This window comes from Ursus americanus, chromosome 9 (assembly GCF_024610735.1).
Source record: "Ursus americanus isolate L20-20 chromosome 9, mUrsAme1.1.p, whole genome shotgun sequence".
NCBI classification, from domain to species: Eukaryota; Metazoa; Chordata; class Mammalia; order Carnivora; family Ursidae; genus Ursus; species Ursus americanus.
The window spans coordinates 65,904,420-65,930,701 of NC_142135.1; positions in this window are offsets into that span (position 1 = coordinate 65,904,420).

Here is a 26,282-nt window from a genome sequence, read left to right on the forward strand (position 1 = left end):
ATTTTTTATCCATATCTATCCCCATCTCTGAAAGCATTCAGCCAAAAACTTTAAAATTTAAAAGCAAGATGGATTTTTAGGCTGTCGATGATGTTTTCTCATCCACTTTATTCACGTTTATATTTATCCGTTTATATTACTGAGCTTAAGTTACCATCTATCAGGCTAGACCCATCTATCAGGCTAAACCCAAGAAAAGCAAAAGCAGATGTAACATATTCTTTACTGTCAACAGTGTTAGAAGGAGTCGATAGACAACAAGTATTGAAGAGTCTCAGGTAGAAAATTTGGACCTGGAGCAGTGGAAACACCCAAGAAGAAATGATCAGTTCTATCTGGAGCGGGGAGACAAGGAATCTGCTACATGAAGGTGCAGACAGGAAAGGCTCACAGGGGAGATGACATTTTCCCAAGTGTTGAAAATGTTCACCATACAATCAAGGGACATAGAGAAGGAGCATTCCAGGCAGAAGGAGCAACCAGGGCAAATGCGGGAGGAGCTGGAATGGCTTGCAACGCTCCAAGAGCTGCATGAGGTTGGGTGCAGAAGAGCACGGGGTTTGTTCCTGTCTCATCAGAAGCACTTTGTATGGAGAAGAGGGCAGCTACTGAAGATTCTGAAGCAGGGAAATGATAAAGCCAAGAATTTTATTTCCAAAAAGTCTCTCTGGAGCAGTGTAAAGAGTGGGTTGGATGGAAGTTAAGGCTAAAGATGCTTGTCTCGGCAAGAAATATTACAGAGCTAGAACTGATAAAATTAAGATGGCTTCATGAAATGTTGGTCTAAAATAAAAGGAGTGTTAATACAACTTTCATCCCATTAACACTTTGGTACCTTGGTATAGGATTATTCAAGGCTATAGTTGGCTAGACTTAGAAGTTATCTAACCTGGTGCCCTAATTTGCTGAAGAATCGGAGACCCAGAGAAGTAAAGGTCCCAGAGGTAAGCAGGGCAGAGTAGGGTCAGGTATCCTCCGTTCAGGCCAGCTCTCCTGAGGACACCTGTCTCTTCATCTCTCCCTACTTTATTAATGAATTAGTGACCAGCTGTCAAATAGCACTGCTAGGATTCTACTCTAAGGAACAATGCAAGAAATTGTTTATAATACAAACCATTGTTTCATTTTATATTTTGTACACTCACATGTTTGTATTGTTGTGCTTGCCTACTTTTTAAACTTCGAAAGAGCTCCTTTCTGTAAGACCCAATGAAGAAGGACCGAACAAAAAGCAGGTATCATTAACATTTTAATGCTCATTCACATTCATCTTTCATTTCTTGGGTTGTGGTGATCTAAGGAAGTCTTTTGTTTTACAAAAATTATAAGCCTGGGGTGCCTGGGTGGCTCAGTCAGTTAAGCAACCAACTCTTAATTTAGTCTCAGTTCATGACCTCGGGGTCATGAGATCGAGCCCCACCATGCGCTCCACGCTCAGCATAAAGTCTGCTTGAGTTTCTCTTTCCCTCTTCCTCTGCTCCTCCCCCACTTTCTAAAATAAATAAATAAATAAATAAATAAATAAATAAATAAATAAATAAATAATTTTTTTAAAATGATAGGCCTGTGTTTGAAATCCAGTTCTGCCACTTGCTAGCTTTGTTATCTTTGGTAAATCACTTCATCTCTCTGCTTCAATAAAATAGGCATAATAAGAGAAGCTCTCTGGTAGGGTCGTAGAAGTCTTAAATGAATTTAATGTACTAGAACAGTGTTTGACACACGGCAAATATGTCGAATAAGAGGTAGCATTTATCGGCATGGATAAAAAGGTTTACTGGCCGTGGGGTGGTCCGAAATGGGACCCTAACAGAGACAAGGCCTAACTTTGTATTTCACCAGAGGTTTATCTCTGGCTGTTTCCAACCTTCCATGAGTCTATTAAGATGTTTCATATGATCAAGTTAAATTTGGATGAGGTGATTCTCCCACTCTCTTTGTTTGTGATTATTTTCTTCTGACTTCCTGACTCTTCAAGTGTTATCTTCTCTCATTAAGGGAATGGTGTTGTATTATTTTGCGAGAATGGTACTAAACTCACCTGAAAATATCACAAACTCTGCTGAATACTTGCTAATGATGCAGTCGAATCTCTTCAGATAATGAGAAATCCGTTCTCATATTTCCTGAGTCTACAGCCAATGCTAATTTTTATTGTTCTAATAGGAGATACCCATTTGTTCAATGACAAACAGGTACGGAGACATATTAGGTAGTTGAGATGCAGTTAGGAAAACAGAGATTTTCCTGCACTTAAGGGAATCACCATTTTATAGGGGATTTGTTCATGGCACTCCTATCCATAGAGTACCTACTGGGATGCTGCCCTCTTCTCGGGAATGGTGCGTAGTACTGAGTGGGATCCATATAGCCTCTGCCTTCATGGAGCCTCGGGTCTAATGAGGGATACAGAGAACAGACAGGGAAACAGAAGGCTCATAATTACAAACTGAGAAAAGGCCCCGTGGGCAAAAAGCAACCTCCCTCCTCCTCTAAGGGAACAGGTCTATGTAAATAAGGTGAGAAGAGAAAGCCACCATGAAAAAGTAATGACTAGGGGGACACCAGCCAAGGAACAGAGGAAACGATGGTCAAAATAGAAGGAACAGTATAAGTGAAGGCCCCATAATAGGAACAATTTAACTCTGTTCAAGCAGCAGAAGTAGCCCAGTGTGGCTGGAGTGAAGGCAGCACACCACCAGATGAGACTACAGAGGCAAGCAGGGACACAACCTGCAGAACACTGTAAGCCATGGCCAAGAGTATGCACGTTAGTCTTCATGCAGCAGGAGGTCATGAAAGGATTTTAAGGAGTGTTGTGCAATTTACGTTGTTTTAAGGTTCCACTGGATGCTGATATTAGACTGGATTGGAGGGCTGAACAGTGATATAGATGGAGCCAGGAAAAGAGCTGGGATCATCAGGCAGCCCACCCCACTGCCCCTCTAGAGCTAACACTGGGAAGGTAGAGCAGAGCTGAAAAGAAGCAGAGGAGGAGGCGCCTGGGTGGCTCAGTCGGTTAAGCGTCTGCCTTCTGCTCAGGTCATGATCCCAGGGTCCTGGGATCAAGTCCCACATTGGGCTCCCTGCTCAGTGGGGAGCCCGCTTCTTCCTCTCCCTCTGCCCCTGCACCCCCATTGTGCTCTCTCTCTCTCAAATAAATAAAATCTTAAAAAAAAAAAAAAGAAGCAGAGGAATTCTGATTCATTTGCAAGTAGAATGTGTGATCTCACTGATGAATTAGAACGACAGGATGAAGAATAGGGCAGAATCAAGGTTGATGCCCGTGTCTCCGGCCCAGGCAAATAAGTAGATAGGGGAGAGAAGGATGGAGGATTGAGGAGGGATGAGAAAAAAAATCTGTTCATTTTTTTTATTTGGTCTTACACAGAGAGACCCTTTGTAAATAATTACCTTGTAGTAGTTAAGTCCTAATAGAGTTTCATATCGGTAGTCCAGAAGATTGCTTTATGTACTCTGACTCACAGGGAATTAAACGCGAGGGCGGGTTGCTATCATCCCTGGATCACTCTCTTCTCTGGATAGAGGGCATCCTTTACTAAATGTGTCTGGTAAAGTAACCCTAAGAGTTGCTAATATCCCAAAGGCGCTTCACCTCCCTCCTACTTGGCTCAGTAGTAGTGTAAGCTGCCTAATAATGTAGATGAATCCTTAACAAATTACCTTAGAGCATGGAATGCATAGCCATCTTAGAGTACCACGTTACACTGAAATTTTAGTTATGTGGCCACCCCAAACGATTAGCCTGACTGGGGGTAAGTGAAATGAGGAGTCTGAAAAAAGGGTCAAGGCCCCCAAAATGATTAGCCTAACCCAATCATGGCATTCAAATGGGGTGCTACTGCATTTTTTTAGTGCTACACATACCTATTTTTGGGAAACACGTAGATTCTCTCAAGAGTTTATAAATCAAGGTGACTAGATTTAATTTAATGACAGAAGAAAGCTGTCAAAGAATTAAAATACTCTTCAATAATGTTTTCTACAGAATTATAAAATCACTTTCAAAAGAGAAACAAGTAAAAGAAATTCACAAAATGTGAAAATATAAAAGTAAGAACATACCGAAGACCACATTAGAGTAAATAACCCCTGAAAAACAAAAAAAATAAAAAATAAAAGAATCAACAATAAAGGCTTTCTTTCTCTCTCTTCTGTCTCTTGATTTATTATCTACCAAGTCAGATGAAAAGTAGAAATGGTACTATTGAAGTTAAGAGGGGAAAATTATTTGGAGGACACCTCTGATGTTGTAAACAGCAGGGAATTGTCTGAGCATCAAAAATGTCTTTGGATGGCGGGTTATAAAGAGAAAGGACTTACTGGCCTTTGTGGTCCCCAAATCCTGAAACAGGTAAGTCACTAGAGCTGGGAGAGATTAGTATGGATCACAAGATAAACAGAGGGTATAAAAAAACTATATTTTTTGTGCAGCTGAGCACTGAGGGCCCTGAGGACAGAGAGAGCTACCTATAGCAGAAACAATGGGAGAAGGGAGAAGGCTGCCCGCCCCCTTCCACGACGCCATGTCAGAGCACAGGCCGGGCTCCATTGCTCCAGGGCTACCTCTGTGGGAGGAAATTTCCGCTCATGCTGTGTAAGTCTGAACATTTTAGATTTGGGCCACTAAATAGCTATTCTATCCCCCTGGTTACTTTCAAAAATGTCACCTAAGGTATAAAGATTACAGTGGTTAGAATATTTTTGAAATATTTAACCTCTTCAAAACATAAAGTCTCAAACTTTTCATCTGGTAGAAAGTGAAGAAAACAGACTCCTGTTTTTTTCCTCTTGAGAGTAAAAGAAATTTCAACTGATTCCCCTATTTCATACTACTTGTAGTAACTACAATTTATACAAAGTTTCCCACTAAACTTAGTCAAATGCACCCACATAAGTGCTCATGTGTGTATAAATAGACATGAGGATGTGATTTATTGTGAGCAAAAATATGAAAAGAACAGATTCACCTAGCAAATAAATTAAGGGATGTCTAATCACTTTACGAAATTAACCATTATGGGAGCTCTTTAAATACTGAGTTTCTATGATGAGTTTTCACAAAATTATTAATTCATAAACATTGATTTACATAACACGCCACTGCTCTCTCAACTGCACCCACTGCACAGCACCAAGCCTTTATGATGTGAAATATACAATAAAACCTCAATTACCTATGTAATGGATTATCATCCTTTAAAAATAGCTGAACACATTTGATTTTTTCCACCACAGGTAAAATAGTAACTGTGAATATGACCAAATAACCTAGACTTTGAGAAGTGATCCAATGTCAGACTCTCTTGTTTTTTTCTTTGGTGTCATAACAAAACCACAGCCTGCTCCCTCCTGGAAATAGTGATGACAATCAATATGCCAAGTGGTTGTTCTCAGAGTGCAAATGAGATGAAACTTGGCTGTACGCTTCTCCTCTCTCTAGAAAGACATTTTGTTTCCCGTGACGGGCACCACCTGCCCTTAACTTCCATCTGGGAGGGGAGGAGTGGGGACGGGAGTTCTACTGTTTTCCAGAGTTAAGAGTACACTGTCAGCAGGCCAGAGAAGTGAGCATCGATGGGGAGGCCACCACTGGATGGCCGTTATCAGGTCCTGTAGTGACACAAGAGCAGGGCAAAAGCAAGGACACTGACCCTCTTAGACCTAAGATGGGAAGCCAGCGGAACATCTGGCACCGCCACAGGAAAGCCAGCTGTGCCCCACAGAGCACAGACCTCCTGTGTCCTCAGCAGCAGAGGGTGTGAAGACCAGAGCAGAAGCAAGTGCAGATTCATTAGGGAGCTCTTGTGAGGACATCTTAAGGACACCTGGGAGGATATCTCTACAGACACCTGTGAGACCTCCCCTGGGAAACACTTGGAGGGAGACCTATTTACATCAAGGGAATTAATGGGACACCTTATGGCAATTACTTGGATTTGGGGCCTTTGCACTGAGCTATTCCCCCTTTCTGAAATGTTCTTCCAGGTAAATACATAGCTTATCTCAACTGCTTTGGGTCTCTGTTCAAATATCACCTTACCAAGAAGTATATCCGTGACCACCTTTCTTAAAATAGTAGCACACACACACAGTACCCATCCTGTGCCATTACTTTCATTTTTCTAACAGACTATTACAACCTGACCTATCTAACATAAATATATTTATTATTTGACTATTTCCACTGGAAGCTCTACAAAGCAGAAATCTGCGTTGATTTTATCTACTGTTTTATTCCCAGAACATACAGTAGTGCCTGGCACAGCGTAGGCTCTCAATTATTATTTGTTAAATAAGCAAACAAATCTACCCCACACTGTGGTGTAATGGTCTCTCAGTTCTTTGTCCCGGTCTAGCTAGCTATACCAATTGTTGTATCTTAAACATTGTCATCACCCATAACCAATTGTCCCACCTCCCCATGTCTTTCTTCTACTGTCTTATTCAACACTTCCCACCATAAACACTCCACAGACTTGGTAAAATGCCGTTACTTTCTTCAAACCATCAACTCTATCCCTCTGTCCTTCAAACCCAGCTCTTCACTTCTGTCAGCTCAGCTTCCATAGACTATTAGTCAATAACATTTCTTGATGCTCTGTATTTCAGTTGTCCTGTCCTGCTGGCCCCCAGCCCTAGGTGACCCAGTCTCCTCTTCTTTGTGGCTGGACCCTACAGCTCAGCATTGCTGAAGAGAATCACACAACTGAGCCAATTAGCTAATTAGATTAAATTCTATCACCAACTTCACATGGGTCCTCCATACTCCCATTTTAGCCTTTTACTTTCACCACATTATATGTCCTCCTAGTTTACAGAGAAAATGGAAGCCATCATATGGAAAACCCATCATCTTTTCAATAGCAAACACACAGGCCTCCTCATATATCATATATCATATATCATATATCATATGATATCATATATCAACTTGAATCCCATTTCACTTACTTTCTGAGGAACTTATACTATCAACTATCCTTTGTATATTCCTCTTCTTCCTATGATCTTATATTAGTTTTCTAGGGTTCTGATACAGAGTACCGCAGACTGGGTGACTTCAACGACAGAAATTTGTCGTCTCACAGTCTGACGCCTAACAGTCTGAAATCAAGGTGTCAGCAGAATTGGGTTCTTCTAAGGACTATAGATTATGTTCCATGTCTTTCTTCTAGCTTCTGGTGGTTTACTGGCAATCTTCGGCACTGCTTGCTGCACTTCTGAATCATCGCCCTGATTTCTGTCTTCGTCTTCACTGGCATTCTCCTGTGTGTGTCTCTGTATCCAAATTTCCACTTTTAATAAGGACACCAGTCATTTGGATTAGGACCCACCCTACTGCAGTATGACCTCATGTTAACTAATTACATTTACAATGAACCTGTTTCCAAATAAGGTCACATTCTGAGATACTGGGGCCAGAACTTAAATATATGAATTTTGCAGGGCCCGATTCAACCCATAACAGATCTGCATCCTTCCCATTGGCTTTCAAATATGCTCAAATCTCTCCCCTTAAAAAAATTTAACAGAGCTCACATTTCATTCTATATTTTACCCCTATCTCTGTTCTTCTCTTAACAGTCACTTTAAAAGAAAAAAAAATTGTTTTCTTTACCTGATGTCTCTATGTCTTTATTTCCCATTCTCCCCTTGATCCACTCCAAATAACCCTCCAACAGCTCCCACAAAGGTCAACACTGGCCTCCTGTAGATAACACAATGGTTATTTTTAGTCCTCAGATTACTTGCCCCCCAGAAGCATTTGACAACACCACCTTCTTAAAATAGTCTCCTCCACTGGACACTTAGCACTAGCATTGTTTTGTTTTTATCTTTCTACTCACTCTTCCACTTTCTTTGCAAACTACTCATCTTCTATGCAATCTACAAGCAAGCCCATAATCCTTGATCATGGTTCCTCTCCCTTTTGTACTCTGTACTCTCTTCCTAGGTGACTCCATATACCTCTGGCTTCAGTGACCTCCCAGACACAAGTAGCTGTGAATCCCATCACCTACTTGCTTCTTCTTGAATGTTCTAAACTTTTGTTGACTTCGTATTTCTGAAATTGAACATAAAATCCTCACTCCATCACCACCATTAATAGAACAGTCTTCCTCTTGTGTTCACAACAGCAATGAATTGAAGCATCACACAGCCTTGACTAAAAGACCATTTACCAAAGCTGTTGTTTCTTCCTTTAGCTTCGTGTTATCCTCCAATGAAATCATGTTTAAAATACTTAAGCATCTAGGACTATGATTTTTCAAGATGAAACATTTTACATGCAAAAGTTCATTAACTCTCATAACAATTCTATAAGGTCATTTTATCTATTCACATTTTGTAGATGAGGAAACCAGGGTTAGAGAAGTTACTAATTCCCTCAAGATCACCTAGATACCAAATAATGAAACCTTGCGTTGACCTAAATCTGGCCTGAGAATCTGAACTCCTAGCCACACTACTAAACTATGATCATAATCATAGTACGTATTGAAGTCATCAGGAGAAAGTAAAGAACCGCATTTAAACCTGGTTTTAAGGAATGAGAGAAAATATGCATAGAGAAAGAAGTGAGAATCATGCTGTCTGAGCGAAGGAAAGATTAAAGTGAACCTGATCTATGGGAGGGACAGCAGAATCCTTTCCATGGACCAGAGTCCCTGTTGAGGACTATTCTATAGCTGAAAGTATAAGTGGGGGTCATAAAATGGAACTTCTTGAATACCAGGCTGAGAAGTTAAAACTTGAACCTCTAAGCAGTAGGAAATCAAGAGAATAGCACAGTGATTTTGGAAAACGTGGGATAATACAGTCTGTTTTTGTTTCCACTGTCCTTTCTGACAGTACCCAGATCTCTCATAGCCACTTTGGGTTCAGAGGGACAGTGAGGACGTAAACTCCTCCCTTCCGAGTTATAACTGATAACTCATAGATAGGCACAGTCCTGTTATCCCAGCAACAGACATACATTAAAGGTGGTTAGGCTTTCGATACTAAATTTCTAGATCTTTCATAGGAATATGCAAATTATTTAGAAAATGTACTTTCTTCGACCTGGTTATCTCTTCTTCTGTATAGTAATTAACCTTTTTCTCCATCAAAGATCTATGCCAGAAATTTATCTGAAGAATGGACGATAGGGATGGGCACCATTGTTCTGGGAGATGGTGATGCATTTCTTATGGTGACTGCTCACACTCAGCTTTCCGAATGCCTTATTCTTACAGCAGGGCTGATGTATCAGGAGATGAACTTGTTGACCCACCACAAAACTGAGATAGGTATACCTAAATGGGACCAGGCAATTTGCTCGGGACTGGAGATAGATGGAGCAAAATGATTCCTATCTTCATAGAGCTTACTGCTTTGGGGGGGGGGGGGGGTTGGGGAAGACAGACACTAATCATATAAACACAAACATACCAATTGATATTGATGAAGCCTCATATGACATAATTCAGTGTGACAGATTAAAATTTGTTTTGCGTTTTATGTGCCCTAGTCCCTGAGGTGCGATCTTGGAATTCCTATAGCACATGATCCATTTGCAGAAGTCCTCCAGCAAGTTATCTAATTGAGCTAAGGTTCAGGTTCCTCCTATATAAAATGGGAGCAATAAAAACAATGGGGAGTTTCATGAAGATAAGTGAGATAATTTATGGGAAAGTGCTTAGCATTGTGCCTAATATGGACTAAATATTGGAATATGTTAGCTGTTGTTACTCTCAGGGCGGTGCTTCTTAAGAATCTGCCATCTTTCATTCTATAGGATACAGAATCTGATTAGTCAAATAGTTCTTAACTGCAACACAATGTTTGGTGCTACCCATAAATGTTGACTAAAAATCTCTTATAGGCAAATCATTATATAACATTTTGGAAGTAGGGAAAGAAGATGGTAGCTTATTATCTAGTAAGGGAAATGGATATAGATTGATATAGACACAAATGTATCCACCATGTGGGAGCTGGACAGGCTAAGTGAAAGCTGGAGATGGAAAAAGCCAGACTGGAGATGATTCCAATTGGAACACTGGAGTGATTGTCCTATCAACAGTAGCAAGCCTTGCCTAGATCTGGAGGCGGGACAGAAGCCCAGATGGAGGCAAAAAGAGGAGTGATCAAAGGGGAAACATTTCAATTTCATCCCAGCTCCCTGCTGGGGAAAGTCTCTTAACCACTGTCACTGGGCATGGTGGGGGAGAGTGGGCACATATTTCAGGGAATGTTTCTATTCAAAGCACTATGACCACGATCATCTTAAGTGTTTGATGCCAACATCCATACAGGACGCAGGTCAGAGATATGAAACAGTCCTAGCCTCAAGTGGTTAGGATTTCTTTACATCTCAGAGGTGTTGTTTAAGAGTTTTCAGCCTGGGGGCGCCTGGGTGGCACAGCGGTTAAGCGTCTGCCTTCGGCTCAGGGCGTGATCCTGGCGTTACGGGATCGAGCCCCACGTCAGGCTCCTCCACTATGAGCCTGCTTCTTCCTCTCCCACTCCCCCTGCTTGTGTTCCCTCTCTCGCTGGCTGTCTCTATCTCTGTCAAATAAATAAATAAATAAAATCTTTAAAAAAAAAAAAAGAGTTTTCAGCCTGAAAACTTATATCCGTCCATACCTGCATCGAATGTTCGTAACAACTTTATACACAATTGCCAAAACCTGGAAGCAACCAAGATGTCCTTCAACAAGTAAATAAAGCAGATGAAGATGAACATCCGGATGAGTGGATGAAGGCGTGGAAGGACTTTAGATGTATATTCCTAACAGGAGGACGCCAGAGTCTGAGAAGGCTATGAACTGTGTGGCTGCAGGTGGATGGCTTCCCAAGAAAGGCAAAACCATGGCGACAGTAGAAAGACCAGTGGTTGCCAGCGGTTTGGTTCAGAGATGAACAGATTGGAGCACGGGTGATTTTTAAGACAGTGAAACTATTCCATATGATACGGTCATGGTGGATACCCGTCTTTACATATTTGTTGAGACTCACAGAATTTATAATGCCAGGAGTGAAACTTGACATCAGCTGTGGACTTCGGATGACAATGAGGTGTTCCTGCTGGTTCATGGATGGTAACAAATGGTAACTCTGGTGGGGAGGTGTTGACAGTGGAGGATGCAGAGCATGTATGGAGGATGGGGCATATCAACTTTGCTGTAAAACCAAAACTCAAAAATATAGTCTATTAATTGAAAAAATATCAGTGGGGGCGCCTGGGTGGCTCAGTGGTTAGGCGTCTGACTCTTTGTTTCAGCTCAGGTCATGATCTCAGAGTTGTGGGATCGAGCCCCGCATTGGGTTCCATGTTCAGCGGGAAATCTGCTTCTCCCTATCCTCCCCCTCTGCTCCCACGCACTTTCTATTATAGATAAATAAATAAAATCTTTTTAAAAAATTTTTTAAAATCTCAGTGGATGGACACCGTGTACATGGGTGATAGTTATGGAAGGCAAGCTTCTCTTTCCTTGTTCATCCCTTTCAGCATTTCCAATTTTGCATCCTGACAATATATTACCTATTCAGTGAATAATTTCTTTACATAAAGGGACAAAAATAAATATCCACACCAATGAAATTTATTTGAGTCTACAAGTAATTAAATAGTACTTAGTCATACATCATATATGGAAATGTGCGGAAAGCATGATTGGTGATGCCGAGGCAGCTTTGAATCATTATACCCATTTTATCACTTAGGGAAGTGACACAGGCACGTGAAGCACTTTGCTCCGAGTGACACAGCACTGTGCCAGGAACACTTTTATCTGACCAGGAAGATGCTTCCTCTTCTCTTCCTGCCATTTTGCGGCTGCTTAGTATTGTGAGGCACAGAGAATGGCAGTGCCACAGGACCTTCTAATGTATCACGAAGACAATCGAGTTAGCCCAACAGACTGTTCAAAATTAATAAACCTTAAACGAGTTATATGGTTTGGATACCTTTACCACCTAGAAATTATAATCGACCTTCATACCTGACCTCCAGCCTCTGCATCCTGGCGAAGCCGCATCATTCAGCCAGGGGAGAGGTTGAAAGGTAACATCATGAATCTTCTGGCCTCCCAGTAACACAGCAAGAGGGCACACTCCCAGGAACTGGGGGGCTTCTTAGTTCAAGTCCATATAAGGAAATAGACACTAAAAGCAAAGATGAGAGATGATGACATGGCTGATATTTATTGAGAATAACGTGTGAGTCATCGTTCAAAGCGCTGTTCAGATATTAACTCGCTTAACCCATCCAGCCACCCAGGGAAGTCGGTGCAGCTCTGGTTCTCACTTCACAGATGAGAAAATGAATGTATTCAGAGAGTGGGCATCTTGTTGAGGTCATTTAGAGATGGAGTCAATCTATGAATTCCGGGAAACTGTGTCTACTTTATAGAATCCATTTGCCCATTAGGATTTGAAAACAGAGGCCACAGCTATCAGCAGGACTCTGGCATTTGTTCCAGTGCAGAGGTCTGAGGTATTCTGGGGAAGAGGGGAAGCAACCTAAAGGTTTCATTCTGTTCAGAAGAATCGCCTTCTGGGGCAAGGAGTCTGCAGGGAGGTCTGCGTGTGGCATCGTTTCAGGATCGTGGTAGTCAAGCTGGAATCTCAGACACTAACTGGGACTAGGGTGCTACAGATGCCCAGGTCCAACCTCACGAGTAATTCTGATGACTTAGGAATCTCGAGGTGTGGTCCTCAACGAACATTAGCATCACCTGACAATTTGTTAAAAATGCAAATTCTCAGGCCCCATTCCAGATCTCTTGAATCAGAATCACATAGTGTGGCCTAAAAGTCTGTGTTTGAACAAGTACTTGGGGTGATTACGATGTATGCCAGTCTGTGAACCTCCACCCTACGGGTTCCCCATATCTGATCCCTGTCCTCTGTCCCCAGAGCACCTTATCTGACAGTAATTTTCTGTGTATCCTTAGAAGCAACCTGAGCTCTCCTAATTCCGTGGGACGCCCACCTGGGACAGTAGCGCATAAACGGGCAGGGCCCTGGGACTCTGACTTCTATTCTTTTTTCTTACTATTTCAAAGGAGAGAGAAGAGAACTTCTTTTCTTCTGAAAATGCCAAAGGCAAACTGAATCATCAAGCTGGTTGGTTTTTGTTTGTTTGTTTTGACAGAAATGAATCACTGCGGGAAAATCTTTCAAGCTTGCAGTGATTTATTCCACTCAAACCCCAAGTCATCCCAGTAGCCTTGGCCATTTCTGGCGTGGCAAAATTCCAACTAAATCAAATGGAGTACAATGCCTGCATGAGCTGATTTTTCTGACTCTCTTTCAGATTGTGGGGAAACCCAAGACACAATATCTCACACCACCTTCAGAACCTTCCCTTTTTCCCCTTGCTATGTAGACAGCAGGTTAAAAAGATGAGTAAGTGACTGTTCTAAGGATCTGTTCCACCTGCTAGGAATACAGGAAACTACAGATGCTCCTGCTGCCTCATCAAGGAAATGGCTTCTGGAATCCCAGTTCCAAAGAGGATTGTGTTCTTCACACGCCCTCTTGTGGTGACTCTGAGATAATGCAATCAGGTAAAGCCTCGGACTGTGCTCCCGTACAAGGCACATTAAGAAAATTCGAGAGCTGGGAATTCAGGATTTGGGAAGCTTGTCTTACCCTAAATTATGATTGTTTGGGGCCTTGTTGAGATCTGTAGAGCTATTCTTCCTGAGAGGATTGTGATGACATGCCCCAATTAAAGCCGTTTTGGAAAGCATAGCGAATAAATACTAGCTTTTTTATTTAAAGAATGTCTAACAGTTCAGGAGGCTGCAAGCCCAGAGAGAGTAACTATGTGGAGCTCTTAGCTGTGTTTACATGGGCAAAGCAAGGTACAAGAGAGAGTTCCTATCATTTGCAGGATTATTCAGCAGTTAAACCAAAAACGAGCTATAAAAGAAATAGGTATGTTTGTAGGTGATTGACGGACACATTCAGTGCTTATCCTGCACATCCCAGAACAAATCCCTTCCTCTTGTTGGTAGGGTTCTGAAAGCCAGCATCCTCCATGTGGCTATGCTGCCTTGAGCAGGGAGGAGGTGATGACTTTCCTCAGCACCCCCAGAGAAACATGGCGCTGCCCTTCCCTTAGCCCTCCTTCACCTGAAAAACGTCTTTCTCATTAACCTCGGAGAATGTAAAGCCTTTCCTGTTGATGCAGGTAAGGACAGCAGTATGATATTCCTGCCGCTCCACTTCTGGATTGAAGAAAGAAGTCTGCCTAAGGTTATCAGCTCCCCATAGAAAAACAAGATCCGATGCTCCGTGCGATGTCTAACTAATCACCTCCACAAATGGATATTAATGAAAGTTTGATCATGGGAAGATTACATTAATTATTCAGTTTTTCTAATTGTCTAGAAATAAAAATGGGTTGTCAGAAGCTAGACAAAGATTTCCAGAACAGAGAAAGCTGGGGATGAGAGCGGGGATTAGGAAGCATGGAGGGTTTAAGACAGGGCTTCTGGACCTTGGTTTTGGGCTCTTCAGTTGGATAATCCTTTGTGGTGGGGCCGTCCATCCTGTGTGCCGTGGAATGCACACCAGCGTTCCCGGAGTTTTCCCCCTCGCTGCCCAGTGGCACCTCCCCCAGTTGGAACAATATAAAGTGTTTCCAGGCATTGCCAAATGTCCCCTGATGGCAAAAGCACTCCCGGTCGAGATCCATCGATTTACGAGAATGACGTCCGTAGCGAAATTGTTACACCTCGTGATGGTGAACTGAGGCTGCCTGACTGTGGGGGAGAGCCTCGCAGAGAGGCCTGTAGACAGAATGGACTTTGTTAGTGAGACCGAGTCTCAGATGAAATGATGTGAATTTAAGCCTCCTTTTTCCCCCTAAACCTCAGTTTTTACATCTATAAAACTTACACAGAAGATTAATAGATTAAGATTGTCTAGTGTATAACAATGGCAGCAGATAGTGTTCAGACCCCGTCTCCAGAAGTTTCTAGAAATAAAAGATAGCTTTTGGGGGCTAGTCTAAAAGAGCCCTGGGGGACTGGTGTGGGCGGGGTTGAAAGAGTCCTCTACTGGGGATCCTTTGTGAGTCATGTCACCCTGGCTTCCTTCTGAAGAATTATTCCTGCAACACAGGCTATGCGGGTTGAGAACAAAGTGCAATGCAGATGTGTTAGCTCTCCAGATAAATAATCTCTCTAGGGCAGCTAAGCATATAAAATCCTTCCAGAAACAGAAATATTTATAGTCCTTAAGTGTCCACTTTGGTCTCTCTTTTTCAATCAGAAAAGTGCAAAATCACCCTTTTACCATGCGGAGTAAAATCCTTACGCTTTTGTATCAAGGAATCTATTCTTGGAGAATTTGAAGCAGAAGGAACGTTTGCAATGTGATTGGTGTCTGATAAATGCCCGGTCTTGAAATAATGAAAGCTAAGTTTCCAGATGACTCCTGCAATGTTTCATGGAAACCTTAAGTGACTCGGGGAAAGCATCTTCATTGCCCTCACTGGTCCCTGCAGCTTTAATTACATCATTTGTTTTTATCTTATAGAAATTGCTGAAAAATCAAAAGATGTTCAAAATGGTTTAAAATTCCCACACATTAACAACCATGGCATCAGTAGTTTCTTCGTGAACTTTATCCCACTGAAGATGAATCCTCCTTTTCCCAGAATCCCTATACCCTAATCTGGACCCGTTTTTTATTTTCTCCTTTCCCTCCAACATCCAGGACTCCTCATTGGAAAACTGGGAGAGGATTCAAATTCTCCATATTTCAACTTTGCCCATGCCACTACCACTGTCACGAATATTCTAGGTTGAACTATATGAAAATAACAGTATTTGACTTATTTTACCTACAAACATGATGAGTTCACATGGGTCCAGGCTAGAACTCTATCCCTATTTCTGTCTCTTAAATCCAATGTCATCTTCCCTGTGGAATTTTCCACGATGACCGCCTACCCTGAAACGACCTCCCCTTTCTAAAGATACCTCTTCTGCAGTAGTGCTGTCGTTGCTCACTCATTACATCACTTCCGGAGGTTTTTCCTGACGAGAGAGCGTCAATTACAGAAATCAGCTGGGAGCGCTGTGTCTGAGTCCTGACTTCTCGAAGTGGTTGCTGGGTGACCTTGGAGAAGTTACGTGGCTTTCCTAAGTCTCAGTTTCCACAGTTACAAAAGATGTCCCACGATTGATAAAATGGATTCAATATTTGACATAACGTCTATGAGGTGAGGGCTCAGTGAACAGTCATTTATAAAAATGATTGGGAGTTGTTATCAATGCATTTCTAAAGCTGGGCTTTATTTATTACAGCCTGTCCATAGTTTCTTGCATGCCATGGGTATTTGACAAACAACAGTAACAACAACAAAAATGTAATAACTTATTTTTACATGGCATTGACTCTACCTGGCACTAGGCTACGTATTTTCCTCGCATTGTCTCGTGTAATCCTCACCACAGTCCCGGGAGATAGATACTGTTGTTATACCATTTTAGAGATGAGGTATTTGAGGCAAAGAGAGGTTAAATAAACAGAACATGGCCACACACAGGGGAGCCAGAGCTGGAACCTGGGTCATCTTGAACTCCACAGAGCTCATAATGTGCTGGATACCTCCCCATGGATGCCCGACATAACTGGAAAAAACTCAAAAGACTTCTTTCTACTTTAAAGAGTCCGTGATTCAAATATAATATTCTTTCGGCACTGATTGATATTTATACTTAACTAATCGATGGTCTCATTTTTTTCTTTGCCCCATTAACTGTTTGATATTTCATTTGGGTTGTAAGTAGCTATAGATTTTGTCCACATAGCCGGGCAGTACTAACTCATGGTGAAAATGAAGAGCTCAGTTCATTTCTACAACTGGCCTTCTGGGTGTGGAGTAGCGTGTGAGGCATGTAACAAATGTATATGAATATTTTATGGTCCTTAGCTAAAAGTATTCATAGCTGTATCATGTGAAAAGACTAAACAGAGTGTCTTTAGAGGGAGGGCCTCTGAAGTCTCCAACATAACTGAACTTTGAGAATCATGGCAACAAACATCACATACGTACCCGTGTGCCCAGCCAACACTGTGAGGTGCCGTGGGAGCTCGGCGAGAATACAACATGACCCTTGACCGCAAGGAACTTAGAGTCCTGTGAACATAGTAACATTCTCACGTGCGATCAGATGATAACGCCAATCAACACATTCATCCCATCAACAAATACGGATTAAGAACCAACCGCCTGCCAAGCCTGTGCTGGGAGCTGGGACAGGGATGAACAGGTTGGGTCTGGCCTTGACCCCATGAGCCGTACTATCTGGGAGAATATGTGACCGATTTGGTGGGAAAAGTAAAAAAATTATATCAGAGTTTAGAGAGTTCATTGAGGACTAGAGTAATTGGAAAAGGGCTCTGAATTGCAAGCAGGATTTGAGTTTGGTCTTCAACGAAGTCTGGTAAAATGCCACTTGGCGACTTAATTCCCAAACACAGCGATCAATACAAATGCCTAACGTCGTCTCATCAATTTCACACTGGTGGTAGAAGACAGCCGATGACACATGATTACACTTCCAAAATCTGCATTCCTCTTCGCATCAAACTTAATAGCATTTTAAGCTTAGTGTTCTTATTTCATTTACTGAAAGAACTAAGGCAAAAAATAACCTCAAATTTGAAAACGTTCCCTGCAAAGCTTCCTATAGCACTATGTTAAAAAGCCAAAGTCCTGCACCACGGTTAAAATTGAGGTGTTTTCTTTTCAATTCAAAACCTCAATTTTCAGACCTTAATATCTTAGGCTTTTCAATCACAGGAAGTTGGTTACAGAGAGTAGTTACGGGGAAGCAGGAGACTGCTGATAGCGTACTTCCGCAGTATAACCGCTGCCTGGCATCTTTAAAATGGTGAAGTAAGCAATCCAAAGAAAAAGATGTTGAGGGTTAAATTGCTAACTCAATCGAGATGAAAGACCTGGGCAGGTCAAACTGTAGTTTTTTTCCATTTCCTTTAATACTAGTGGGTAGTGTAGGAAGCCCAGCTATTTCCTTCCCCACACGATAGTGTAGAGGCGCTCTCTCCAGTGTAATTCACATGGTATCAGGGATTATCTTTGTATCTGCAAACTAAACAAGATGAAATTATGTCAGCACAAGTCTCTGCAGACAAGATATGTCAAAAAGAAAAATTACATAATTTATATTTGCATGCCTTTGCATTTTTAATATTGTTATATTCTTTGCATTTCTAATTATATTTGCATTTTAAGTATTGAATTCATTTTTAATTTCAGGGGTAAAATGATATGAGATATAATGAGGAATGGATGGACATGGGACACTTTCAGATCCTTTCTTTGCCACAGCCATGATCAAAGGCTTCCCGTGATACCCCCAGGGACCCCAAAGACCAGTATAAGAAAACTTAAGGCCCAGCTGATTATTAATATGGTACCTCTTGCTATCGTCCAAATTATCCTTTCCCCACCACGTTAGCAGATCATACACCTGTGCCCTTGCGATGCCTCCTGGTAGGGGGTAGAGCACGCAACTCTGCCTAACCATTAAGCCTGCATATGTCAGTGGACGGGGAAGTTTTCAATATGCCACCACTGCCTCTGTGCCCTTGCTCTCTGCGGCAAGAACACCGTGTCCCAGACAGGGGCTGCTCCTTCAGCCCGGATCCAGGAATGAGGAGACACGGGGAGTGGAATTACAGATGGCCTACAGCACGGAGCAGAGCGGCAGCCAACAGCCTTTATGTAACGAGACAGAAATGAATGCTGACTTTGGGGACCCCTGAAATTCCGAAATCATTACACAGAAAACCTGACTGATACAATAAGCAGTGGTGATTATTCTATCATACTGTCATAGTATTTTTATACGACGAAAGAAAGAATAAGCAACAGGGACGTGCAGCCTACATACAGAAGGCAGAGGAAATGTACAAAAAGCAACCTACAGAAAATGCAACCTATGGAGAAAATGTTTCAAACCATCTGTTAAGGGATTAATACCCAAAATATATGAAGAACTCATACAATTCAAGAGCAGAACAAACAAACAAACAAACGATCCAATTATAAAATGGGCAGGAGACTCAAATAGACCTTCTTTTAAAGGAACACAGCCAAATGGTACATGAAAAGACACTCAGCATCACTCATCATCAGGGAAATGCACATCAAAACCACAATGAGCTATCACCTCACACCTGTTAAAATGGCTGTCATCAAGAAGACAAGAGCTTGCAAGTGTTGGTGAGGGTGTGGAAGAAAGGGAACCCTTGCGCACTGTTGGTGGGAATATAAATCGGTGCAGCCGCTGTGGAAAATACTATGGAGATTGCTCCGAAAAGCAAAAATAGAACTACTCTATGATCCAGCAATCCTATTTCTGGGTATACATCCAAAGGAAACGAAAGCAGGATATCAGATGTATCTGTACTCCCATGTTCATCGCAACATCATTCACAATAGCCAAGAAATGGAAACAACTGAGTGTCCATTAATGGATGAATGAATAAAGAAAACGTGATATATAGATATAGATATATAGACACATGATATAATACTATTCAGCCATAAAGAAGGAAACCCTGCCTCTTGTGACAATACAGATGGACCTTGAGAACATTTTGCTAAGTGAAATAAGTCAGAGAAAGACAAATACTGTAGGATTTTACTTACACGTGGAATCTAAAAATGCCAAACTCATAGAAACAGAGAACACAAAGTGGTCTCCAGGGGCAGGGGGAATGGGCAGATGTTGGGGTATAAACTTCTAGGGATGGAGATGTTAACTAACCCGATTGTGGTAATCATTTTGTCACATGTGTGTCTCAAGTCATCACACTCTACGTATGAAACATACATGCTGTAAGCCAATAATACCTCCATAAATCTGGGCCGGGGAGAATGTGCTACAGAGTGATCTTCTTCCTCTAAGAGCACCCACAGAAATCAGTCATTGGCTCCTGTGTCTGCACCCACTCCACACACACACTCACTCTGAGCAATAGTCCTATCTTTCATGTCTGTCAGCCTGTAACGTGGGCTCACACTGCAAGTTGAAGAATCACGACTAAGCTGAGTGAATACACAAGTTGTACAGAGAAGCACTGGAAAAAGTGATTAAAAATGCCCATGACTTAAGTGGGCCCATGATCACCCTTCAAAGCAGTCTCAATAACGTGACTATCCATTTTAAAATAACAGAGATTTCACATGTACTGCCTAATTGTGAGGACAGAATGCATTTTAAAATCTTAAACTCCTGGGGCACCTGAGTGGCTCAGTCGGTTAAGCATCTGCCTATGGCTCCGGTTATGATCCCAGAGTCCTAGGATCGAGCCCCATGTTGGGTTCCCTGCTCTTTGGGGAGCCTGCTTCTCCCTCTCTCTCTGCCCCTCCCCTCTGCTCATGCTCGCTCTCTCTCTCTCTCAAATAAATAAATAAATCTTCTTTAAAAAAATAAATAAATAACATAAAATCTTAAGCTCCTTTCCTCTAGCTTTAATCTACTTTCTTTGGCCCCATGATAGTGTTCCCTTCTATCAACCTTCCCGTTCACGAGGCCATTTTTAGTCCTGCCTCTCTCCATACGGATGCTCTCAACTCTTCTCAGGCAGTTCCTTCCCCTCTGTGATGTCTATTTCAAGATTCCTGAGAGATTGACAACTCCTAGAAATACCACTCACCCATCTGCTTTCTTTCCCGTCTTTCATAGTGGAGCCTAAATTTTGCTCTCTCAAACACAGCTTCCTAAAGGCTGCATGACTATGACAAACCTGACATGCTTCTAGCTAGCTGACTGACTCTCATCTAAGTTTTGTGTGCCTGCCAATTTAAGGAAAAGTGCTGAAGTTGCTATGTGTGTGCATTGTGTGTCTGTGCCTACACCCAAATGTGAACTACACTTCTCTCTGGACCCTGCGGTAAGGGTGATTCGTTTTCCCTCCTTCCTCTCCTCCTCCTCTTCTCTTTCTACTTCTTTTACTCCTCCTTCGTCTTACTCTTCTTATTTGTCTCCTCCTCCTTCCCTTCCTCTCTCTCTCCCTCTTCCCCTAATTCAAACCTCACCTCTAGTTACAATTCTACCCACACTTCTGATGTTGCTTTTATTTTCTCTAGCTGGTCGGAGGGGTTCTAAGGAAGTTCTAGGAAACCCATCACCGTCAACACTTGAAAGTTTTTTATTTTCATTTCGAGTTTTCTTTTTTTCCCAGCTTTATTAAGGCATGCCTGACAAATAAAACTGTGTATGTTTAAGATATACAATATGATGTTTTGATACTTGGAAACCTTGTGAGGTGATTGCCACAATCAAGCTAATTAACACATGGACCACCTCACGCAGTTATGTCTTTCGGTGGAAGCGTGAGAGCACTCAAGGTCAATGTCAAGTTTATAATACAGTGTTACTAATGCTAGTCACCACGCTGTACATTAAATTTCAGAACTTATTCATCCCACGTAGCTGAACCTCTGTACGCTTTGATCGATATCTCCTCATTGCCCCCTCCCCTTAGCCCCTGGTAACCACCGTTCTTATAATTTTGAGATTCCACATATAAATAAGACCATTAAATATTTGTCTTTCTGTGTCGGGCTTATTTCACTTAGCACAATGCTCTTCAAGTTCATGCGTGTTGTCACAAATGGCAAGATTTCCCTCTTTCATAAGGTTTAATAATGTTACATTATATATATATATGAATAATGTTACGATATATATATATATATATATATATATATATATATGTCACATTTTTAATCCATTCATTCATCAACAGACACTTAGGCTCTTTCCATATCTTTGCTATTACAAATAATGCTGCTATGAACATCTCTCTGAGATAGTGATTTCATTTCCTTTGTATATATGCCGAGAAGTGGGATTGCTGGATCATATGGTAGTTCTAGTTTTAATTTTTTGAGGAACCTCCATAGCGTTTTCCATAGTGGTTGCACCAATTTGCATTCTCACCAACAGTGCACAAAGGTTCCCTTCTCTCCATATCACTGCCAACACTTGGTGTCTCTTCTCTTTTTCATGAGAGTCAATAAATACTCTGCAGAATAAAACTTTGAGTAACTGATAAAAGGTACTTAAAAAGGAAAGTTGGGGTGTATCCATCTGTCAGGGCAACATCACGTGTGACCAAAAAAAGAGTATTCTAGTTGCAAACCACAATTAACCTGGTCCACTCAGAAGGGGCAGACCAAATAAGTACTTTTTATTATGATTATATATTCAGGAAGAAATTTTTTTATCAGAGTGGAAGTATCTGAATTAAAGTGTTTCTTTTTTCTGATCATACAGGATCTTCCAAACAAATCCAACATAGAGAAAGGGGAAGTCTTCTTATTTATAATCCCAACCTCCACCTATAACCACTGTTAACTATTTGGTATATACCTTGCAGGCTGACTTTCTAACCTTATCTAAATAGATAGGTCTTTTTAACAAATACTATTCAATAACTAGGCAAATGATTTGATGATTTCTAAGTCTATTTGTGAAGCAAGCTTACCTCTTATGAAGAAACAATGATATTTTGAACCACTGACAGCTCTTTTTCTTGATGTAAACAAATACTTTTTCATTGTGGTCTAAAAGATAAAGGAAATTCATGCTCTAGAGTCTGATTACCCCAGAGGGAAGTGATAAAAATCAAAGCCTTATAGGCCAATTGAGTAACAAATAAAATGGTCTGATGATCTACATTTGATAAAATAATAAAATCAAATTTTCAAAATCCACAGTATTAAGAACCAAAGAAATTGATCTTCAGAGGGAAAAGGAAAGATTCTGAGCTGTTGGAACTCTATTTGGAGAGACCTGATGTTAAAAATAAGATTTCTGGGGTGCCTGGCTGGCTCAGTTGGTAGAGCATATGACTTTTTTTCTCAGGGTTATAAGTTCGAGATCCACTTTGGGTGTAGAGATGACTTAAAAATATATATAATATTTCAAAAAAATCTGGACTTCCTTCATCAAAAATACACTGGAGGAGGGCAAGAAATAACAATGATTTTGAAGTTTTGCAGAAGCAGAAATCGTACTCATAAGCAGTTTTGAACAGAAGTTTAATCTTAATCAATACAAGAAGTGAATATAACAATAAAAAAGTGAAGTGAGATGACCATTTTCAGAACGGAAATATAAGGCACTGTTCTCTTCTCCTATTTGCAAGAATCTCATGTTTTCACAAACCTTACAGTTCCATGGAAAGTGTTTGGTTTACTGATTGTTTTGTACTTTAAATAGTACATGAAATGTTTTCTTACTACATTAAATTTATCTTTCATCCTAAAGAAAAAGTAGCTGTCTTTTTAGGCCTGCTTTAATCAATTTTAAAACATTAAATGTCAAATGATTGCTATGATTTTTCTATAATTTTCCCAAACTTATGGTCTCCCAGAAGTCCTTGTGTAATATGAAGTTAAGAAAACAGGTTATGGAGTCAGAACGACTCTATTAAATTCCAGTCCTGCCAATTAATATAAACAATTAACTCATGCTCCTTGTGCCTAGCATGTTTTTTAACCTATTAAATTGATATAGAATAGTACATATTGCATAAAAGAGGATTAAATGAGATATTGTCTATGCAATGCTTAGAATAATGCCTGATACCATAAGCTAAAAATTCTTGAATTTTATGGAAATGTTTAGTGGGTAAAAAATAATGTATTTCAGCTATGGGCAGAGTGTGCAAACACAGCATTGGATATGCAATAAATTCTGTTGATTCAATATTAAGAAAACACCTGTATTGTCAAACAAACTGTTACATGGTGTTGTGGTCTTTTCCTACTTCCCCAGGCAAGATTAGAGCTCCCTCCTCAGGATTCCCTCAGCATTACAAACACGCTTTCATTATAGAACTTTTAACTATGGAGTCCTCCCAGGCAAGGACTGTCTTGTTTAGCTCCGTAACTTCAGAGCCTGGTGTAGTAACCTCTGAGGTTTAATAATCTCTCAATGAATGTTCTTTGAATGACTGAATTTCAATTACTTAAACAAAGGTTAAGACTCCCTTATAACAGAACATTTGTCAGAACAATCCCTGGCCAAACTTTGACTCATCCTGGGAGGAGGAGGGATGGCTCTGAGGAATGCTAAAATGGATATATATAAAATAAGGAAGGTTCATGAGCTATGGCCTCGGTTTTTTACTCGACAGTAATTTACTAAGTACCTATTGTGTTGGAAGTAGTCTCTACTTGTACAAGACACAAAAATAAAATAACATTTCCCTGTCCTAGGAGAACTTGTATTTGAGTGGAGAGAATAGTATTTTTATGTAGGAGCGCCTGGGTGGTTCAATCAGTTAAGTGGCAGACTCCTGATTTTGACTCAGGTCATGATTTCAGCGTCATGAGATCAAGCCCCAAGACCGGCTCTGCACTGGGCATGGATGCTGCTTAAGATTCTCTTTCTCCCTCTGCCTCTCCCCCCAGCTCATGGTCTCTCTCTCTCTCTCTCTCTCTCTCTCTCTCTCAAAAAAAGAAAAAAAATGAAAAATTACATAAATCATTAAAAGTAGCATAAGATAAATGCTATATAATAAAGTTTCTTTTGAAAATGATGGATTTTCAACTCGTGTGATAAGGTTGTACATTTGAAGGAAAGAAGTATTTAGGCTGGTTGTTGAAGGTAAGTAGGCACTCAGTGCTGAAGGTCAATGGGTAAGAAAGAAGATGGAAAAATAGCATGGCAGAAGAAGCAGGAGGGAGAAAACTGCAGATAGATGAGAATGTGAGATGAGTTTAGAAAAGTTCTAACTTCTCAACTGTGCTTGTAATGTTTGTTGAATGAATGAGGGAGGAAAGCCAGGTTCAGGGTATACTGTTGAGGAAGCTGAATGCCAGCTTGGGCTGTGTCCAGTGATTTAAAAAGATACATGTGGTGTAGTGTGGAATGGTTTGGAAGGTACGAAAGCATCTAATGTGAAAGCTCAAGTTGAGATAATTAGTGCCAAAGCAAGGAATTAAAAGGAAGAAAGGGAGACGAGAATCATTTGTGAGAGGTCAAATTACTAAGGCTTGGCAATTGACTGGATATGAAAAATCAGTGGAAAGGAGGCAAAGACGACTTTTCATCATTAGACAGTCAACCTTTGGCCAGAAGATGAAGTATTCCCTCCCTGTGACTCACACATTACCAGAAGCTTTTCATTTCCTGGAATTTTTTATGAGATTTCTAAGTCTTTCAAGAATAAATTTTTAAACCACAATTTTTACCATTTTGTTCATGTTGTAGGATCTTTGTGACAGTTTTTGAAGCAGAGACTTTCTTTTCCAACTCCTGATGTGAATTGGACCCAATGTGACCACTTCTGACTAATTGGTCTGCAAGTCTATTACCTCAGGACAATCTGTTGCCTAGACGGCAGTGAATGAATGGTTGGTTGAATCGTTTTCTGATAAATAAGAAAACTCTGGATATAGCCATACTAGTAAAAAGACTAGTTGTGCCAGTTCATGATACTGATTACAGGTTTTCCAGTGTTCAGTCCAGGCGTATGCTACTCACTGCGCCCCCTGGAAGTGGATTCTGGCACATACCCACTGAGAGATTTCTTGGCTAATTCACATAGCCCAAAGCCATGTCTCTGGGAGAGATTTCTCTTGTTAGCTATTCTCTTCAAGATCCAAATACCTATTTAAACATCTCCTCCTAGATGTCCCACAGTCATCTCAAATTCAACATGCCCAGAAGCTAATGGGTTATCCTTTACCTCAAACCTACTTATTTTCTTGTATCCTTCGGCATTTAAGACTCAGAGCCATGCTTCACCTCTCTGCCTCTCCTTTACTACATTCAGTCCATCAAGAAACCAATAAACCCTATGACTGGACCCTCCTCTTTAGTCTTATCTTACTGTCTGGGTTCCTCAACCAGGACTGAAGTCCAGAACAGAAGTCTTAGCCTGGGACTTCTGCAGTGGCCACAAACAAGTCTCTCACCCCCAGTCTGCCTCCTTGAATCCATTCACTATATTATGACCAATGATTTCTTTAAAATCGACATTTGAAAGCGTAAGATTTTACTTGAAACTTCTCAATGGCTTCTAATTTCCAAACAAATAAAAAAGTAAAATCCAAACTCTTAAATCTAGTCCTCTGTGCAGCACTTACCACATCACATTGTGACTCGTGGCTCCTTTGTCTGAGTCCTCTAACATATTAAAAGCTATTAAATATTTGTGGGATGAGAAAATGAAACAGGACTTTGTAAAGTTTTATGATA